Source organism: Octodon degus, unplaced genomic scaffold (assembly GCF_000260255.1).
Source record: "Octodon degus isolate 3935 unplaced genomic scaffold, OctDeg1.0 scaffold00144, whole genome shotgun sequence".
NCBI lineage: Eukaryota > Metazoa > Chordata > Mammalia > Rodentia > Octodontidae > Octodon > Octodon degus.
Window position 1 is genome coordinate 2,071,513 of NW_004524720.1, and position 18,262 is coordinate 2,089,774.

Genomic DNA, 18,262 nt, shown 5'->3' on the forward strand with positions numbered 1-18,262 from the left:
TGTTGCTTTTACTTCATTTAAGGCTTTATACATAGAAACACTCAGTTTTTGGATCAATGTGGAATTTCAGTGACCTTTTTTCAGTGTTAGGTTTACATGTAGATTCCTGTTTGAATGTTAGGCAGGCAGCTGCCCACTGCACAGCTCAGACATAAGCAGGGTGCAGTTTCTGGTTGTGGATGCTTTTCTCCAAATGTGTGGGCCTAAGATGCACGGGCCGATTCCATATCTAGTCGCAGCTCCTGGAGCACACTGCTTCGGCACAGCACTGGGACGCTGTGTAGAGCCAGAGGTTCCTGGAGGGCAGCAGGAGTCTGTCCTGCATCTGCCTGCCTGCCCGCCTGCCCGCCTGCTTGCTTGCCCGCCTGCCGGTGCAGCTGCCTTTGGGTACATTCCTGCTTGGCCGCACAAGTTCATGTAGCCTGAGGCCAGGCCCCAGGCCGGCATATTTATCTGGAGAAGAAGCAGTGACTTCCTGTGGTTTGGGCCCTGACTCCAGGGCTTGGGCCCAGTGAGCCTCTGTGGGGCTTTTACTTGGTGGCCTTTCTTTCAACCCCTGGATGGATAAACTTTTTATCTATGATGGATTTTTGTTGGCTATTAGATATAAATACTGTTTGCATTTATTTCAGTTACTTTGTAAGAAGCGGAGTATTGTTACGTTGTCAGGGTTGCCCTGGTCTCCTGGGCTCAAGCAGTCCTCCTGCTTCAGCTTCTTGAATAGCTGGGATTACAGATGTGTGCCACACACCTGGACTTCTTACCAGTGTTTAAGTAAAACACTTGGGCTGTTCTTGTTATAAAAACCCATTCTTATGTCATACTTATTTTTTAACTCCAGTGACCTGTGCAATTATTGTAAAGTCAGTGTCTTTTCTTGTAGTACAACAAATGGCATATGGCAACTATTTCCCCTGCATCTCTTGTTATGTTTTTCAGTTTCTACTGACAGACTTTTTAATGCACAGTATTATAGAGTAGAGTCAGCCTTTCCCCTATCAGATACTTGCCTGTTCCCTTGAAATGTGCTGCAGGTTCTTTAATTTTTGAGAGAGAATTGCATTGCTAAAGTTATCTGGTTCCAAGGAGTCATGTTATTCCGTGCTGACTAGGGGGCCTGCCCCGTAGCTCAGTTCTTTAAGTGGCTGCTTCCACAAAGCAGTCAGGCTCAGGTTGCTGTGGTTCAATCCCCAGGACTCAAACCTGCCCTGAAGGCATTTGGAGCCAGGCCCCCCCCCAAAAAAAAAAAAAAATCATTCCATGCTTACTAGCCCCTTTCTGGTTTTCATCCTGTGGTGGGCGGAGGCCATTTTTATAGCCTTGCTGACATCTGATTTTCTGCTGTGGCTGCTGGTGACCTTGGCCTCAACCCTCTGGGTAATCACTTCTACTCATCCCACATTCTCAGAGTGACACTTCCTGAGCACAGCCCTTGGGCATTATGTGGTCAGGGCCCCAAGCAAGTGTCCACATCAGAAAAGCTTGGTCAGCTGGTGGGAGCATCATGACGCAGCATTGGGAGAGGAGGAAGGCGGTAGCTGCAGGCCGAACACGTCATGTAGGGTGTTCTCACATCAGCGTGTAAATAGGATGCCGGGGAAACTTGAAAGCAGCTGTATTCCCTCTTCAAGTTATTTGAAAATGGGACTTCATGTTTTTTATAGACCATATACAGGAATATAAAATTTAAATGATGTCCCTTAACCATTACATGAATCACTGCATAATGAGTGTGTATTTTTCAGATATGTTTCTGTGTCTATGCAGTTTTGTCTAATGGACATAAAGCACATGTGTAGCTCTGCACCTGCTCTGTTCATTTATACTTTGGTCAACAGCTCTGTGTTCTGTATCTCTAGACCTATCTGTAGGAGATAGTTTGAGCTCCAGAGTACAGATTAGCAAATATATTGTGTTTTTCAGATGTGTGACATATGCTTACTTAGACTGTATTGAGGAGTTTCATCAGTAATGCACATAGTGGATCATGCAAAGCCTGTTCTGCTTAGGAGAAATGAGTTTCGTTGGTTGCCGCAGTTTCTGTCATAACAGCGTATCGGCAAATGAACCGAGGGAAATAACTCTCATAAAAGAAAGGAACACTGACTCAACACCACGCTTAGGGATTTGCTGGAAGTTTGAAGCAGTTGCAGTATTGTTGATATGGTTGTTTCTGTTAGTGGGCAGGAAGCTATTATGCTTTAGGTTGTTGAATTCCCCTTCGGTGATGTTGACTTGTTATATTCCCTGTCTCTGTTCTTTCATCTAGGATCCAAGCTACTGGATACAGGTGCATCGCTTGGAGCACGGAGATGGAGGGATACTAGACCTGGATGACACCCTCTGTGATGTAGCCGATGATAAAGACCGGGTGAGTTCCTCCCTGGGGAGGTTGCTCTGAGAGCAGCTGTCCAGTGCTGGGGAGGGGCGGGCAGGTAGGGCGCTGTCCTTTCGGACCGCCACTCCAGCATACTTCCTTTGATAAGTTCCAGGAATCATCACTATCCTGAGTATCAGGGAAGAATCATTTTCTGGAAACTGGGACTAAGTTTTGGAATTTTTCACTGCAAAGTTAAAACTGAAATATTGCAAAAACGTTTTCTGTGGCTTTTTTTTTTTTTAACCTGTTTTTGCCAAACATAGCATCTTCCTGGACACCTACATCATCCGTCCTGAGGAAGACTGTCAGAGTAGGATATTCAGGGGCCTGAGTTTTGGTCTGCACCCCGACACCTGGCCCAAGCAGAGCTGTTCTGCTGCAGGAGGAGCGGAAGCAGCACAGGCGTCCTCCCGGGTGCCTGGCTGCGGCTTCCCACCACACTTTGTCCTCAGTGTGATCTGAAAGTTGTGCGTCGTGACTGTTGTCACCCTTGGCATGTTAGTGGCACCTTGTTATGACCCCCTTCCTTTTTCTCTGTCCTCTTGGGATGAGGGTGAGGAGGTGGCTGAGGAGTAACGACTCTCAGTATTTTAGGAATTTGCAGCAGGGTGCTTGTGTGGAGAAGTCAGCAGATTGCCTGGCTTCTTCAGTGAGGGAGAAAGATTGTGGGCAGGAGCTTCTTGGATACACCTTTGTTTATGGTTGAACTGAAACCGCAGGAAGGCTCAGGCTGCTGGGTCACTGCCTGATTCATCCACGTCCTCATGAAGCTTCGCTGTCAGACCTGTGGGTGTCACGCATCAGGTGACCTCAGGAGGCTGGAAGATGGCGAAATCTCTGGCACTCGGATCCCTTCCCCCTCAGGTCCCTTCCCTGTCCCTTTGGCATCTGCACTTGAGTGGGCTGAGTGAAGCCGTCACCCTGCCTGCTCAGCGAGGGCAGAAGCTGTACATGTTTTCTTGGAACCTCAAAGAAAACAAAACTAAGGCCAGCTATGAATGCTGCATAAGCTCAGGGGTGTTTGATTCTGTAGCACCTGCCTCAGAGGAGCTCGTGCCATGTAGCTGCTATGGGCTGGGAACTCGGTGTGTCAGGAAACAAAGGTCTTTCCTGCCTGTGTGTGATTTCATGCTGTTTTTCTTGGTGCCACTTCTCCAAGGAATAGGGTAGCTATCAAGGCTGATGCAGGAATATCACAACTTTGAGCCCAACCTGAGCAACTTAGTGAAGTCTCATCTCGAAAGGGGGAAGGCAAGGGCTGTAGCTCATTGCAGAGGCCCAGAGTTCAAGCCCTGGTACTAGAAAGAGAACAAGTTTTCCTGCAAACCACATGAAGAATACTGTATAAGCATTTCCAACTGCAACCTGCCACCCCCCTTTTTTAAAAAAAGTTATGACAGTATGTAAGAAGGAAGTTTCCGTAATTGCACACATTGGCCATGGTATGCGTGGCATTCTGAATGTGGGCATTCTGGCATTCTGAATGTGGGGCACCTTAGGTTACAGTCATCCGCTCTGTGTCCAGGTCCCACACAAAAAGTAGCCACAGAGATTTTTGGAGTTTCTGTGGTACCTTTTATTCTTTGATGTCAGAAAGGGAGGAATGTGTGTTTCTCTTCTCTTTCCTTCCTCCTCTCCCTCATTCTCTTTCCCTCTGTCATTTTAATTTCTTGTAGAGAAAGAGCACAAGCCCCAGTGCTTCTTGGTGGATTACCTGCTTAGTGTGGCAGGGCCCTGGGTTTCACCTCAGAGCCCCCAAAAAGAAGCAAAGGAAGAACAACTCCAAAAATTGGAAAATGCAAACCCCTCTGCAGAAGAAAACAATCACTTAATCGTCCCCAGACTGTTTATCTGAGTGGGCTTTTCACCCTGACCCTTCTTTTTATGTGGATAGGAGCCCTTGGTCCTAAGTATGGATCCGTTAGCCCCAGCTGGGCCACCGTGCTTGTGCTGACTTTGCTTTAGGAATTGGTGTTCTCTGCTGCTCAGCTTTTGTCCTGAATGCTAAGAAAGTGGAGGGGATGCTGTGTGCTGTCCTCACCAGCATCATCTGTATTCAGAACTTTGAGGTTTCTGTCCCCCACCCCACTGGGAATTGAACCCAGGGCCTTCACACTGAGGTACCTCTCTAGACATACTTTATTTTTTTTAATTGTGGGGCAGGGTCTGGCCAAGTTGCTCTGGTTGGGTTTGGACTTTTGATCCTCCAGCCTCAGCTTCCTGTGGTGCTGGGATTCAGGTGTGTGCCACAACAGCTGGCTCCCTTTTGCTGGTTTCCTCATTCTCCTTTACCCTTGGATTTGGTGCTTTCCATTGAATTGAGGCAGCTTATCATGTGGTGGTTGCCGTACGCCTGCCTCTGGCCCAGAGCTGGGGTAAGGAGGCTGCAGTACGCCTGCCTCTGGCCTAGAGCTGGGGTAAGGAGGCTGGGCTGCCCTGTGAGGAGGATTCACAGCACTCTGCACATCTGCAGCCCCTGGGTGCTGAGCTGCTTGGCATGTTTGTACTCAGCACATTGCCACCAGGTTAACAAGTTGCCTGCTGCCCTCTCCATTGTTCCTGCACCCAAGACATTGTTCCTGTACCCTGTCAGTTTACATTTTGAGGCCAAAGAAACCAAAAGAAACCAGTTGGGTTAAGGTGGCTGGCCCTGCTGACCCTTGAGGTGATTTTGTAAAGATAAATAAGTCAATTAGTTTATTTGGTACAGGGTCTCGCTATACAGCTCGGACTCAGTGATCCTTCTGTCTCAGCCTCCTTAGCACTGGGATTATAGGCACGTGTCACCATGCCCAGTTTTGGGGGCTGGCACAGTATATGATGCCAGGGATTGAACCCAGGTCCTTGTGTTTGCTAGGCAGGCACTTAGACTGCTGAGCAATCTCTCTGCCCCCTTGAAGTGATTTGTGGCCAGGCAGCCAAGCTACGCAACCTTTTAGCACAAGTTGTTAGAGTGCACACACACAGAGCAGAGCCAGCGAGGTCCAGTTTTCCAAAGCCATTGCATATTTTTTTATTTTTTATTTTTTTATGATCAGCTCAGCCCACCTTGGGGGTGGGGCTGGCATGGCATGTGGTACTGGGGATCAAACCGAGGTTCCTGCATGTTTGCTTAAGCTTGCCTAAGCAGGCGCTTTAGACCACTGAGCTATCTCGCCAGCCCTAAAGCCATTGCATATTAAAGTCACAGGATTCTCAATGAATTGTATTTTAGATTTTGTATTTTGTGATTTTGTGAATTTGATGTTGACAAATCTATATATTGTCTAGAATCTTTTATTATATTTTCTATACAAATTAATTTTTTTTTGTCATACTGGAGATGAAACTCAGGGATGTTCTACTGCTGACTTACGTCCTCAGCTCTTTAAAAATTTTTGCTTATCTTTTGATTATTATTATTATTATTATTATTATTATTATTTTTTTTTTTCTTTCAGAACCGGGGATGGGGATTGAACTCAGGCCCTTGTGCTTGCCAGGGAAGCACTTATTCCACTGAGCCATCTCCCTGGCCCATCTTTTGATTTTTGAGGCAGGGTCTTACTGAGTTACTCAGGGTGGTCTCCAACTTGTGATTCTGCTGCCTTTTCTTCCCCATGCTGGGATTATAAGTGTGCACCAACACACCTAGCTACATAAAAAAATTTATTCAAGAACAGTTTTAGTCATGAATAAGTACAATTGTGTATTAGACAAATTTATATTACACTGGTTGAAATTGGTTTCCAAATGGAGCAGTGGTAGAGTCCTGTGTACCAAAGACCAAAGTGTCTTTTAAATCTGTGCTTCTTTTTTTTTTCTTCCAGAAATGTGATAATCTAAATATAATAATTTAGAATTATATGAGTAACTTCTAAGTGAGAGAGTTTGTTTTAAGCTGAAACTATAAAAGAGGCATTTAATAATCTAAACCTGTAGCACCCATACTCACAGGTATTGGACACATTATTCAAACAAGGTTGGGTGGTCTAATCAGTCCTATGGCTCTTGTCCATGGCTCTGAAATTTGATTCTGGTTTAATTATTTTGGAGTGTTTTCAAGTATTTCTGGCAGCTACTCCACTGAGTAAATGATCTTGATGCTCATTTTGCTTTTAGGCCAAAAAAAAAAAAAAAAAAAAGGCAAAATGTTACAGTACTCCTAAATACTACAATTTCTCTTAGAAATGCCCTGTGTGGTGAAAAGGCTCTGGACTCATGTTTCAAAGGAAGAAGCCCAGCTGGGGACTCAGGCCCCTGAAATCCAGCCCAGCACCTGTGTTTTCCAACCCCTTGTAGCTGTCAGTTAGGGTTACACAAACTTCAAAGTCGTGCCTTTGATGGGGAGAAGTCATGTAAAGGTGCATATGGGGTCCTTGGTCACCCTGAATTTTTGGTTAATGATGGTCAGATAAGGATTAGGAAGCAAAATTCTAAATGACAACTAAAGAAAATGTAAGTACTCAGAAAGCCATGATGTTGCTCATTATCCTAGTTACTGGGGGGGGGGGGTCAGTATGAGAGCACCTCGGAAGTGCGCTCCTGTGCAATCCGATTCCATATCCAGGAGTTGCCAGGCCTGCTAACCGCTAGTAGGGGTTGTCAAGCAGAGCAGATCTGAGATCTGCTTTGGGTACAGCAGTGTTCCCTGCTTCTCTCTCTCCATATCATTGCTTTCTTCTGGGGACCAGAGCATGGGCAGTGGGTGCTATCCCTATGCCCTACACACCCGTAACTTCTCAGCCTACCTAGTGGACTTTTGCCAAGTTCTGGAAACTGGAGATGAGTTTTGTGCTCTTGTCAGCATGCCTAGGCCCACTGCCTCGCTCTTGTCTGTGTGGCAAGCTGCTCAGTGTTACCTGGTTTTCAGTCTGGTTTGGTCTCCATCGTTATTTCAGAGCCTCCCTCTCCTGAGTCCAGGTCACTCCCGCTGCTCCTCTGCATTACTGTAAGTTTAGAAATTCCCAGACTTGCCCCCAGATAAGCACCTTCAGGACTCGCTGAGGCTGGTGGTCAGGGGCATGGACCAGCCCTCAGCAGGACCAGGCAACGCTCGGCAGTGGCGGAGACCATCTCTTGTATGGTGTTGGGCTGGCCTTTGGTGGTGAAGGTGATTTCAGATGTGGTGCCAGGCATTTCCTGTTATGCACAGACCTCATTCTCTCTCCCTCTCTATCTCCTTTTTTTGCCCTTGCTGAAGGGTTGGGGTAGCAGTTTATCCCAAGATGGACTGTGGTGAGGGATGGTGGTGGAGGTTGTTGGCGTTGCTGTGTAGTAGAGTCCAGGATTCTCAGGGAATGGTCTGGCCATTTCCTTAGAAGAAGGTTGAGAAAGTGAAAGTTTAAAAGGTACTCAGAGTCAGGGACAGGCAGTGGCTCCCCCAGCCTGGGGAAAGGCCGGCCCTGAGGGGTTTCATCTCCCCCCACTGTGCCCCTTCAGTAGCTTCTAAATTAGTTTTTATATTTCTTAAATCACTACTCCACTGTACATTTTGCATTGACATTTCTGAAATGTGCTGTGAAAATTTGTGTTTTTGAAATTCAAGTGTGGCATCACATTCAGGTAAGGAATATATGCCTTCATTTTAAAAGTTTACAGATTCTGTTCTAAACATTTTTTATTACATATGCTAAATCATTTTAATTGTTTTCTCTTCAAGCCATTAAACACATTGGTGTCCAACAAGAGGGTGGAAGGGAGGCATCCTGCAACTGATAGAAAATGATGTCCGTGCATTCGCTAGGGAAGCATTTTAGGTCCTGTCCCTGGTGACTGGTGATGTGGAGAGAGCCTCCCTGTTGTTTTCATGCTGAGGAAGTGAGAGTCTGTACAGTGTGCAGCTGAAAGCGTAGCATGTATTTTTGTTTTCTGGAATACGGATTACTAAAGAATATTTGGTTATTGACTGAAATGAGTTCCTAAAACACAGCAAGCTGTTCTGCTGTGGAGTGGGCTGCTGCTTCGGTGCTAGTGGAGCAGTGCATGCTGGGCGCTCGTGCTGATTTCCTCAAAGACCTCTTTACTCTGTGAGCAGGTGCATGCTGGAGATTTGGGCTCCTTTATTGGCAAGACTGGTGCACTGGGGCCAGTGAGGTAGCTCAGCAGACCAAGTGCCTGCTTAGGGTAAGCGCTGGGACTAGGGTTTCGATCCCTGGCAACACATGCCGCACTGCCCCTGCCTCTGGGTGCAGTGAGCTGGCCACTGAGACCTGGCATGGTGGTGTACACCTGTAATGTCAGTGCTGGGGAGGTTGAAAACAGGAGGATCACTGTGAGTCCAGCTGTGTAGTGAGTCTGTACACCAAACACATTAAAAAAAAAAAAAAAAAAAAAGGACTAGTGCACTGTTTCAGTCACTTTCTCCTTGCTGGGACAGAATACCTGACACACATAACCTGGGAGAGAGGTTCATCTCAGCTCATGTTTCTGTCCATGGCCATCCAGCCCAGGGCAGGATGGCCCAGCACAGGGCTGTGGCGGAGGAGAAGCTGCTGTGGGCACAGCTGCCAGGAGGCAGAGTGAGAAGGGAGGGGCCTGACCCAGTGACCTGCCTCTCCCAGCCAGACCCCACTTCCCAACAGCAAGTCAGCTATAAGCACCAAGAATCCAGTCACCTTCCTAAACCTCACCTGTGGGTACCCAGGGCCTTGGCGGACCTCTAGACATCAGCCAGGATCTGTGGTAATACTTGCTCTTCTTTACTATAAAGGAGCAACACAGATTGCTAATGGCTGTGGGACAGTGGTGACTAATTTGGCTTATGTGCCGGAGGCCCTGGTGGGAGGGACCTAGGAGCATGGCGTGGCCTTCTGTGTTGTTCAGTGGGCTACATGTGTCTTCATGTGGCAGAGGGCGCATGAGCGCCGGGGAAGGAGAAGAAACCGGGCTGCGTGCATCCCTGTCTGGTCTCTCAGCTCTTGAGGTGGCCCTGTAACTCCTTCACCGGGGCAGTTCCCTGCTGTCCTCCCCGTGGCGGCTAAGGTTCACCTCACGCTTCAGTGGGGACTTTGAAACCGTAGCAGGGGTCACTCATTTGCAGTGGCCCTAGCCAGGGGTAGGGAGAGTGAGGAGGTTCCCAGTAACTTCCTTTCATTTCTTGTTTCTCCCAAATCTCTTTGTTTTTTCTTTTTTCTTGAAAAGAGTTTCTTAAAATGGACCAGTTTCCTAAAGAGATGCCTTTGGCAGTAAAACTTTCAAAAATGTATAGTTTCTTTATATCCTGAGAACGTTATGAAAAGACACAAAACAGGCACAGGAAAATTAATGCAAAATGACCTATTTTATGTGTTATCATCAAGATTTTAACTTAATGTCATGCACGGTGTCTTCCTCAGAACTGCCAAGCCAGATGAGACAGACGTGTCTAGTGGAGGCCATCTGACCCGAAGCGTATAAAACTGTACTTGCACTTAAGGAACTCAGGCAGATTATGTATTTAATGAAAAGCAGCAGCAGCCATAACTGTCTTTATTGAAACAAGTAGATATTTAATAATTATTAAACACCTGAAATTAATTTAGATTCATTGTTTTATGTGCAGGAAAAGACCTGGGATGTAGAGGGGGCTTGTGTTCTGCATGCGTTGGTGGGTTGCCCTGCTCACGTGCTGTGTCCCCCAGCCTGTGGTGGGCTTCAGCACCACCAGGACGCCCGTGGTCCATGCACACCAGCCCTGCACTCTCCGTGCTCGTGCCCTTCACCAGGACGCCCGTGGTCCATGCACACCAGCCCTGCACTCTCCGTGCTCGTGCACTTCACCAGCTCTGCGGAGTGTGGTATATGCTCTTTGGCCGTGTAGTTTCTTCAGTTCTGTAGTTTCTTTAATGATATGTGTGCTTTTACACATAATTTTAATTTTATACCTCTTGCTAAAAAACAAAAAATACATAACATAGATGCTTCGGGTCGCGAGCTGCATTGAGAGAGCGCGGCCCTGCATGCCCTGCGCCACCCGCTGGTCCTGACTGGGCTGTGTGTGCTTGGAAGCGTGGGGCTTTGTGTGGCTCTGGTAGTAACAGCCCGGTGGGTAGGAGTCATATTGTGAATATCCGTAGAATTCACCCATTTTCTCATTGCTGTCGTACATTTTTGTTTTTGTGGTGCTTGGACTGTAGCTTGGGTCTCTCACCTGCCGGCCGGGGCTCTCTCTGAGCTACACCACTGCCCTCGTGTCTTCCCTTCCTGATTTCTCCTCATGCTCAGACCTGGTGCCCTAAGAGCAGAGATAAAGTGAGGAAAGATGTTCTTGTTTGTGTTGTGCAAACACTCCTCTTTTAAGAACAGAGGAGTGGGATGTTCCCAACTTTAGATGCAAAATCTGTGTGAGTACTTTGTTCTGTATTTTTTCGAGTAAAACATCCGTGTCTGATCTCCCTAACTTTCATTCACTGGGAGAAGCGCATGTCCCCGAGCTTCACCGCTCTTCCTGCTCCCCGGCCTCTGTTCCCCGGGTTGGAGTCGTGGGTGACCCCTGTCTTGGGCTGGGCGCCAGCCTGAGGAATGTGCTCACACCCAGCTGACGCTAAGCTGTGTTGCTACACCTGTTTTGCTCCTTACAGACTCCTCCTGGCCTGTTTAACTGGTGAAGGGAGCCTGTCTCTGGTTTCCCTGTGTCCTTGGCCTGATGCTGTCGCCCGCCAAGCCTATGGCGCTCTTGAGGGTTCTTACGCAGAATGGGTCTGGTCTGCCTTTCCCACCTGTCTTCAGGTTGTTACCCTTTCCTGAGGACTGAGCAAAATACTGATCAGATGTTGGGGTTCTAAGGAGTGTTTCTTTGGAGTCTGTGGTTTCTCTTCTGCGGCTAGTGTGGAATTGGACATTGTGGACACCACCTTTCTGATCTGCGGGGATGGCAGACAGAGTGAAGAGGACGCCTGCGGGGAGGCAGCGCTCTTTCTCCAGTGCCTCTCGGAGGGACTCGGTGAAGGTGCTGAGGTTATCGAGGTCATTGAACCTCAAAAAGGCTGCTTCCAAAATCAGCAAAAGGCAGGTTGGTACAAACATTTCTGATCTCTTTAAATTTTCTTTGGACCTGAAACACTTGTTCTTTGTGTTTATTCCTTAATATTCTTTGACAGAATTTCCTGCGTCCTTTGAACATTTCTTTGTGGCTTCACAGTCATACTGATGCTTTCTGTGGCATCTGTCTACCTGTAGCTATTTGTTTGTGTGGACATTTGTTGGTTCCTCACAAGCCTGTCGCCATAGATGTACCTCCCAAGACCAACAGCTGTTGTGTTAGAAGGTTCTGATTACAAACATGGAATCTTCTACCAAAACAGACATCTTGTTGAAAGGATTGTTTGAATTTTATGCATCAATAAAATAGACAGAAGTCAGTATTATTCCATCTAGTTGGAATGGTGTTTATTTTCCCTGAAAAATTCTCTGAGGCTACTGAATGAAATGATAGGAAGAATATTGCATTATGAGCTTTGTCAGTGATTTGCTTTATTACTTGTGTGTGGGCTACATCAATTTAGGCTATTAAACAGTATATAACGTATCTTTTAAAAGTACTATCTGTTAAAAACTAAAGATTCCTCTTTATATTAAAATTCTTGAAGATAATTTGCAATTTTTAAACACAAATATTAAGTTCAAAGTAATGCATACAAATGTGAATAAAAGCAAGAAAACCATAGTAGTTTATTTGGGAGGTACATACCCTGGGTTTTGTGCGCCCCCAAGTGGTCTTGGATAGAATAGCTGTTTTTGACTTGTGAAACGCAGGGGTTTGGGTTCTTGTCTGAGTATGAACTGTGATTTTGACATGAATTGTGGTTCAGAATTCTCTTTCTTTTATATTCGAGTTTAGCTCAAATAAGCAATATTGATTTTGGCTAGTTTATGAGTGGGATTTGTTTTGGAAACATCTCCTCGCAGCTCAAAGGAGGTGATGATGACCTCTGATGTGTGCTGTCCGTTCTGCACTTAATTTTGGTTCTCTCAAATCCACTACACCTTCAGGAGTTTTAGTTTCTTTTCTCCAGTATTTTCCTTATTATCATAATGAGCACTAACACACTGAAAATGAATCAAGTCGGAGACGACCTGGATCTCTAATGACCTTGTAAATGTTTCCTCGAGAGAAATTATAACAATAGATAGATGCTTACTGGTTTATCGGCAGTCCTAATTGATTTTCACGTGATATTTTGTTCAGATCAATGTAGCTTGAGTAGTGAAACATAGGACAGACTGTTTTTAAGAAAGTAAGCTTTCTATGTAGCACATACAGAAAGTCATAGCAGAGATGAATGAGGACGTTAAGGCACTGCCCAAAAGTATTGTTGCGAATGCAGTTGGCAGAACCTTTCCTCTTCCTCTTTGAAGATACAGCGGGTTTCAAACTATGTATGAACCCAGGGGTGGGGCTTGTATGTTGGTATTTGACACCTGAATTTCAGTTCTGGTACCTGGTACTGTCATTAGGAGTTAGTGACATTCTTTATGGAAGTAGGGTGTTGACCTAAAATTCTCTTTCCAAATCCAATTTGTTAGGCGGTGACCTAGCGTGGCGGTTTCCGCGCCTAGCTCTGGAGCGCTAGGTCGCCGGTTCGTGCCCCCGTCCCAAATCCAATTTGTTTAATTACATTCCGTGGAACATTTCTAACTTTTCAACTACTTCTGATTTCTTGTAGTTCCAGTGGCAGTAATAATGATGGTGTTCAGTTTTTGTAAACATGCTTTTCATTAACCGAGTTTCAAGCTGTCGGGTAAAGTGGTGCTGATTTTTCTTCTTGCAGGTGAGCTTTTGGGAGATGCATGGGGTGTCTGTGGCATGGGTAAGGAAGGAGCTGATCCTGTGCACAGTTCCTAGGTCGGCATGCAAAGCTGGTGAAAACAACATTTTCTGTTTTCCTCAGGCAGGCACCATCCCCTCTTTAGAGAATTGCTTCTCTGCTAGAAGCCAGTGTGTGACTTTGAAGGAGCTGTGTCATTCTAGTTTTGTGTGCCCCTGTGAAGAGAGCTTCGTAGGAAGCATAAGTCAGAAGTCACCACCGTGCCTGCTTGGGAGGGGGCATAATGGGAATAGCAACGAAGCAATCCTCTGAGACTGTGAGAACTGAGGTCATGTATTACACAGGAAACCCTGAGGAGAAACAAGTGCTGAGTAGGGGGTAGGTTGCTGGGTTCTCTTGGATGAGGGGTTCAGTTTGTAGTATGTGTGTTTGAAATAAAAATTTTAAAATATTTAAGATCTTAATTTCTTTTATTATTTTCAAACTTTTGTGTTCCTGCTTCTTTAGTAACCCCAATCAATGAGAAGTTCCTGAATTTAAGTACAAGTCAACACATCAAGGAAAATGTCCAATTTTTAAATATTTAATTTAGTTTCACCCATATGTAATTAAGTGCACACGTGCATATCATCATACTCAAATACTAGTTTAGCACACAAACCAAAAACAAGCATTAGGTATTTGCTGTCTTTAGAGATTTGCTGTCCTTGGATGACCTCATGGTAAGGAAGCTTTCTTCCAAAGAGCATGCTATCCCCATATGGAGGGATTTCTGATTCACAGTAAAACAGGCTTTCCTGAGTTATTTCCAGGTATTTTAGAGTGCTGAGCGTTAATTGTACTGTTTAGGTCTCCATGTGCCATTTCTTTACAAAAATGGTTTGGCTTGAAGTGGAAGCCGAATTTAAAGCAAGCCAGAATAACTTTGGATTTCAGGTTATGATATTTGAGAATGTTGAAGATTTAGATGTTAAAAGAAAAGGTGGCTGTGGTAGCCCATACCTATAATCCTAGCATTTTTGGGAGGCTGAGGTAAGAGGATTGAGAATTTGAGGTCAAGATGGGCAATTTAGTGAGACTGTATCTCAGACACCACCCCACCGGGGGATACAGCTTAGCGAGGAAGCCCGGGGTTCTTCAGGATCACAAAAGGAAAGGCAAAGGAAAAAAGAACAGAAGTACATGTAGGGGATACAGACTGTGTATCATGCCAGAGTTATTTAAAATAAAGAGTACTGAACACAGTTAAATTCTGGTACAGTTGGGCTGAGAATGTGACTCTCTGCTGGAGTGCTAGCCCCGCACGTGCTGGGCCCTGGGTTGGCTACATGAATCCAGCAGGGTCTGTGGGCCTTATTCTTGCTCCATGTGTCTTGCCACAGTTTGCCACAACCATAACATTAGAGCATCTTTTTGTGCATTTGCTGTCTTCTGTCACCATGAATGGCTGCCTTCTGCCCTGTGCCACCCTGCTTTGGAGCCAGCTGAGCATGGACTGAGACCTCCACGGACTAAGCTAAATAAGCCTTCCCTTTAACAAAACAAAACAAAACAAAACACAAAACACATTACAGCAGAAGGACCAGTGTAGCCCATAGCTCATCATGAATAAAAATCAGGCCACATAGTTGGAGGATGAATGCATGTGTTTGTGATGTTTTTCAGGGAGTGAGGGTTCATTATAGTAAGGTTTCTTTAAAGCCTTAGGGAATACAGCGTGTGTCAGCCAGGTCCCTCTCCACGACTGCAACCAGGAGCTGTGTGCACCACACTGAAGGAACGACCCCACGAGTCCTGTGGGACAGGGGTCACCAGGTGAGCTGGAGCAGGTGCTTGGCAGTGGTGGGTTTGTTGTTTACCTTTTTGAGTGTGAACTAACTGCATTGAAATTTATGTTAATTTCAATGTACTTTGAGAGTCTTCAGCATCTTACCTGATCAAAAGGGTGGGTAGAAAGTAGGAAAGGCATAAATAATATATAACAAAATGTGGGGCTTAATCCATGACACACAGATCTTACAGCTTGCTTTTATAACTACAAAATATGTTTGAAATTCATGGCCTTCACTCTTACCAAGGAATCTACTTCTGAATTCTTATGGAAGTGCAGATTGCATGGTTAATACAAATTTTTTTGAAATAAAAAGAATCATTGATACTTGGACTTGAAAATACATATAACCTTAGTTTAATAAGCATTTATTCTTTCCAATTTCTATTTATCCTGCTGTTTCTATATCTTGTGGCATTCTATGGTAATATCAGTCTCTCAGTATTCTTTTCTATTTACTGATTTTTCGGTACAGGACTTGAACTCACAACCATGAGCTTGCCAGGCAGGCTGCTGAACTATGTCCCTGGCCTTTTTAAAAAAAAAAACTCTTAATTTTCATCTGTAGTTTGAGGTACACATGCAGTGATGATAGTGAACGTTTTTGCTTTTTAATTTTCATTTTTTCTTAAATACGTTTTGAGACCAAGCCTCTCTGCGATACCCACGATGGCCGCCTGTGCCCAGGCCCACCTACCGCCTTAGCCTCCCCAAGCTGGGCCTGCAAGCATGGCTTTTGGCTTGCTGAGACAGGTCAGTGTGCATGTAGGCTGGCCATGAATTCCACAACGACCGTCCTGCCTCAGCCTTGCAGGTGCTGGGATTACAGAGGTGCACCGCCAGAACACCCTGCTGCCGCCACATAAGGCGAAGCACAAATATCGTTCAAAGCTTTTTCATTAAAGTCTGAGCATTTTTGGAAGACCTGAATGCCCTACCTGAGGAAGTAATGGGCTTTAAAGTCTCCTTTTTAAAATTCTGGCTTGACTGACATTTATTACTTTATTTTTTTGTGTCAAAGTTGACATTTTATGTAATTTGAATATCTCTCTATACATTTGAGTTCCTTGACTCAAAATGTTCCTAAAAGCAAAAAGCGATCACGTTCTTTACCATATATCTTTTCCTCACTGGAGCTGTGGCTTTTTAAAGGGGGAAAAGCCAACAAGCACTGCCCTGTATCACGTGCTTCAGGCTGGACACTGATTTCTCCAGAAGCTGCAGTTCTCACCCATCTCAGTAGTCTTGGGACAAGCAGGGGGTCGCCATCTCCTTTGCGTCTGTCCCAGCCTGGGGAGCTGGTCTGACCTCAATTTACCACACATTCATCATGGCCTGTGTATCATTAAAGGAACAAGTGGGACAATGAGGAGAAGGCAATTTGCCTTGTCCTTTACTGTGAGGCCCAGTTACCCCAAACTGTAGGTGACTGATGATCCCAGTTCCTTCCTGTCTGTTTCTCTCAAAGGTGAGTTGCATGGTGGTGCACACCTGTGATGCCAGTGCTGGGGGTAGTTGAGGTGGGGGGATCTCAGGTTCCAGCCCAGCCTGGGCAGGTTAGTGGCTGAGCAAGATACTGTCGCAGCCGAACGCAAAAAGCCAGGGGGCCACATCTCAGTTCCTGTGCTCAGTCCCAGTGACCTTCCCTGCACAGCTGAAAGTGAAAAGAGAGCAAGCCACAGCCAGCTTCTTTGATCAAGGGTGAGGGTTGCAGTTGTTCATGAGCAGAGTTGGAAGGGAGATGTCATTCAACCTCAGAATTATTTTTAAAATATAATTTACAATTACTTTAAATTTATTAGTATTTCTTGGTGTTGAGAATCAAACCCAGGGCCATATATTCTAAGCACATGCTCTACCACTGAACTACACTCCCAGCCCCATCTGCGCCCTAACTGTGGCTGGAAAGAGATGGTCATGTGACTTGCTCCCCCACCTCTGGAGTCCCTGCTGCTGGAGACTGCTCTGACGCACCTGGCCAGCGTTTTTTTCTGGTTCAGAGGATCAGAGAACAGGGCCAGTCAGCCTCCCCCTCCGCTCCCACGCAGGTTCTTGTGAGTCTGGCCTAAACCTGCACATTGTCAGGAGAAGACGCTGAGCTCTGGACAGGTGTGACGGTGCACACACATAATCCCAGATACTTGTGAGGTTGAGGCAGGAAGATCCCAAGTTCTGGGCCAGCCTGAGAAGTTAGCCAGACCCCATCTCAAGAAAAGCAAACCCCCCAAAAACAAAATAAAACAAAATCCAGAAACAAAGTTGCTGAGTGTTGAAGGGGTCAGGTGACTTGCTAAAGGCAATAGGACTGATGGAGGATTTGAGAAGGAGCCCGCTGGTGACCGGGCCTGTTACCGATGCTCACCGGTGGAAGAGATTGTGTGAGACCGGTGAATGGACAGCTGGGAACTGGGCTTGGTGGGCACCTGCGCGCGCGCTTTGAGCCAGGTGTGCAGCAGCCTGCGGGGACAGTGAGCCGCTGGCGCTGCTGCTCAGACGCCAGGCTGAGGCCCAGCCTTGCCCCACCGTGGTGGCCCCAGTCATCTTAACACATTACGGGCAAGCCTCCACCTCCATTTCTGATGCGGGTCACCTTGGCCCAGTGACGGCGAGCCTTCAGAAGTTTTGTGATAACAAAGAGCCCGCCGTGGCACACGTGCCGTAGGTGCCTGCTGTTGTCTTAGCCTCTGTAGCAGACAGCGTGGCTTTGTTAGGAAAAGGTACTCACTGGTTATCTAGGTTGGGGTGCTTTTCAGTGTGTGTCTGTGATGGATGCGGGGCTTGTTTTGTCATGTGGCCGGTCGGTCTGTCTCTTTGTATGTCTGTCTGCCAAAGTTTTCACAAATGACCGAATGACTTGGGGATATGTTTTTGTACCTATTTGTAGGCAGAAACCCTAGAAATAGTTTTGCTCAGGAGACACATCTTGGGGCCGCTACTTGAATGCTCAAGTCACCTAAATACAGGAAAAGCAGCATTTTTGTGAACGACTTTTGTTAGTTTCCAGCTACTTTCATCTTCTCTGTTCTTGGATTTTGTGAGTGGTCATAGAATTTCTTCCTTTTTCTGTTGCCTCCCTTTTCCTCTCTTGTACTCACTGCAATGTTTCCACCAGGTGGAATACTGCCTGCCGTAGAGGAAAGGCATTTTAGTTGAATGAGTGGGCAAATATGTGGAGATGAATTCATGCCTAAAGTGCTTTTGCTTCTCGAAGGTTCTGTTGTCCAACTCTGTGTTTCTCTGGCTTGTCTAGGAATAGTAAGCATTTACCATTAGATTGGATGTGGGGCTGAACAAAGGTATCTTTGGCGCATCCTGTCTGCCTGT

The 18,262-nt window shown here is 46.0% G+C and overlaps 1 protein-coding gene across 12 annotated transcripts in view; it reads left to right on the forward strand.

The window, feature by feature from the left end:
• Positions 1-2,273: 2,273 nt before the first annotated feature.
• Positions 2,274-18,262, forward strand: part of Pard3 (par-3 family cell polarity regulator) — a 543,836-nt gene continuing 527,847 nt past the window's right edge. For 11 of the 12 annotated variants that reach the window (XM_023701951.1, XM_023701947.1, XM_023701952.1 and 8 more), the window contains exon 1: positions 2,274-2,371. The gene's annotated coding sequence lies outside the window, so the exon portion shown is untranslated. The remainder of the gene's footprint in view (positions 2,372-18,262) is intronic. The other variant, XM_004641845.1, reaches the window with a different exon arrangement.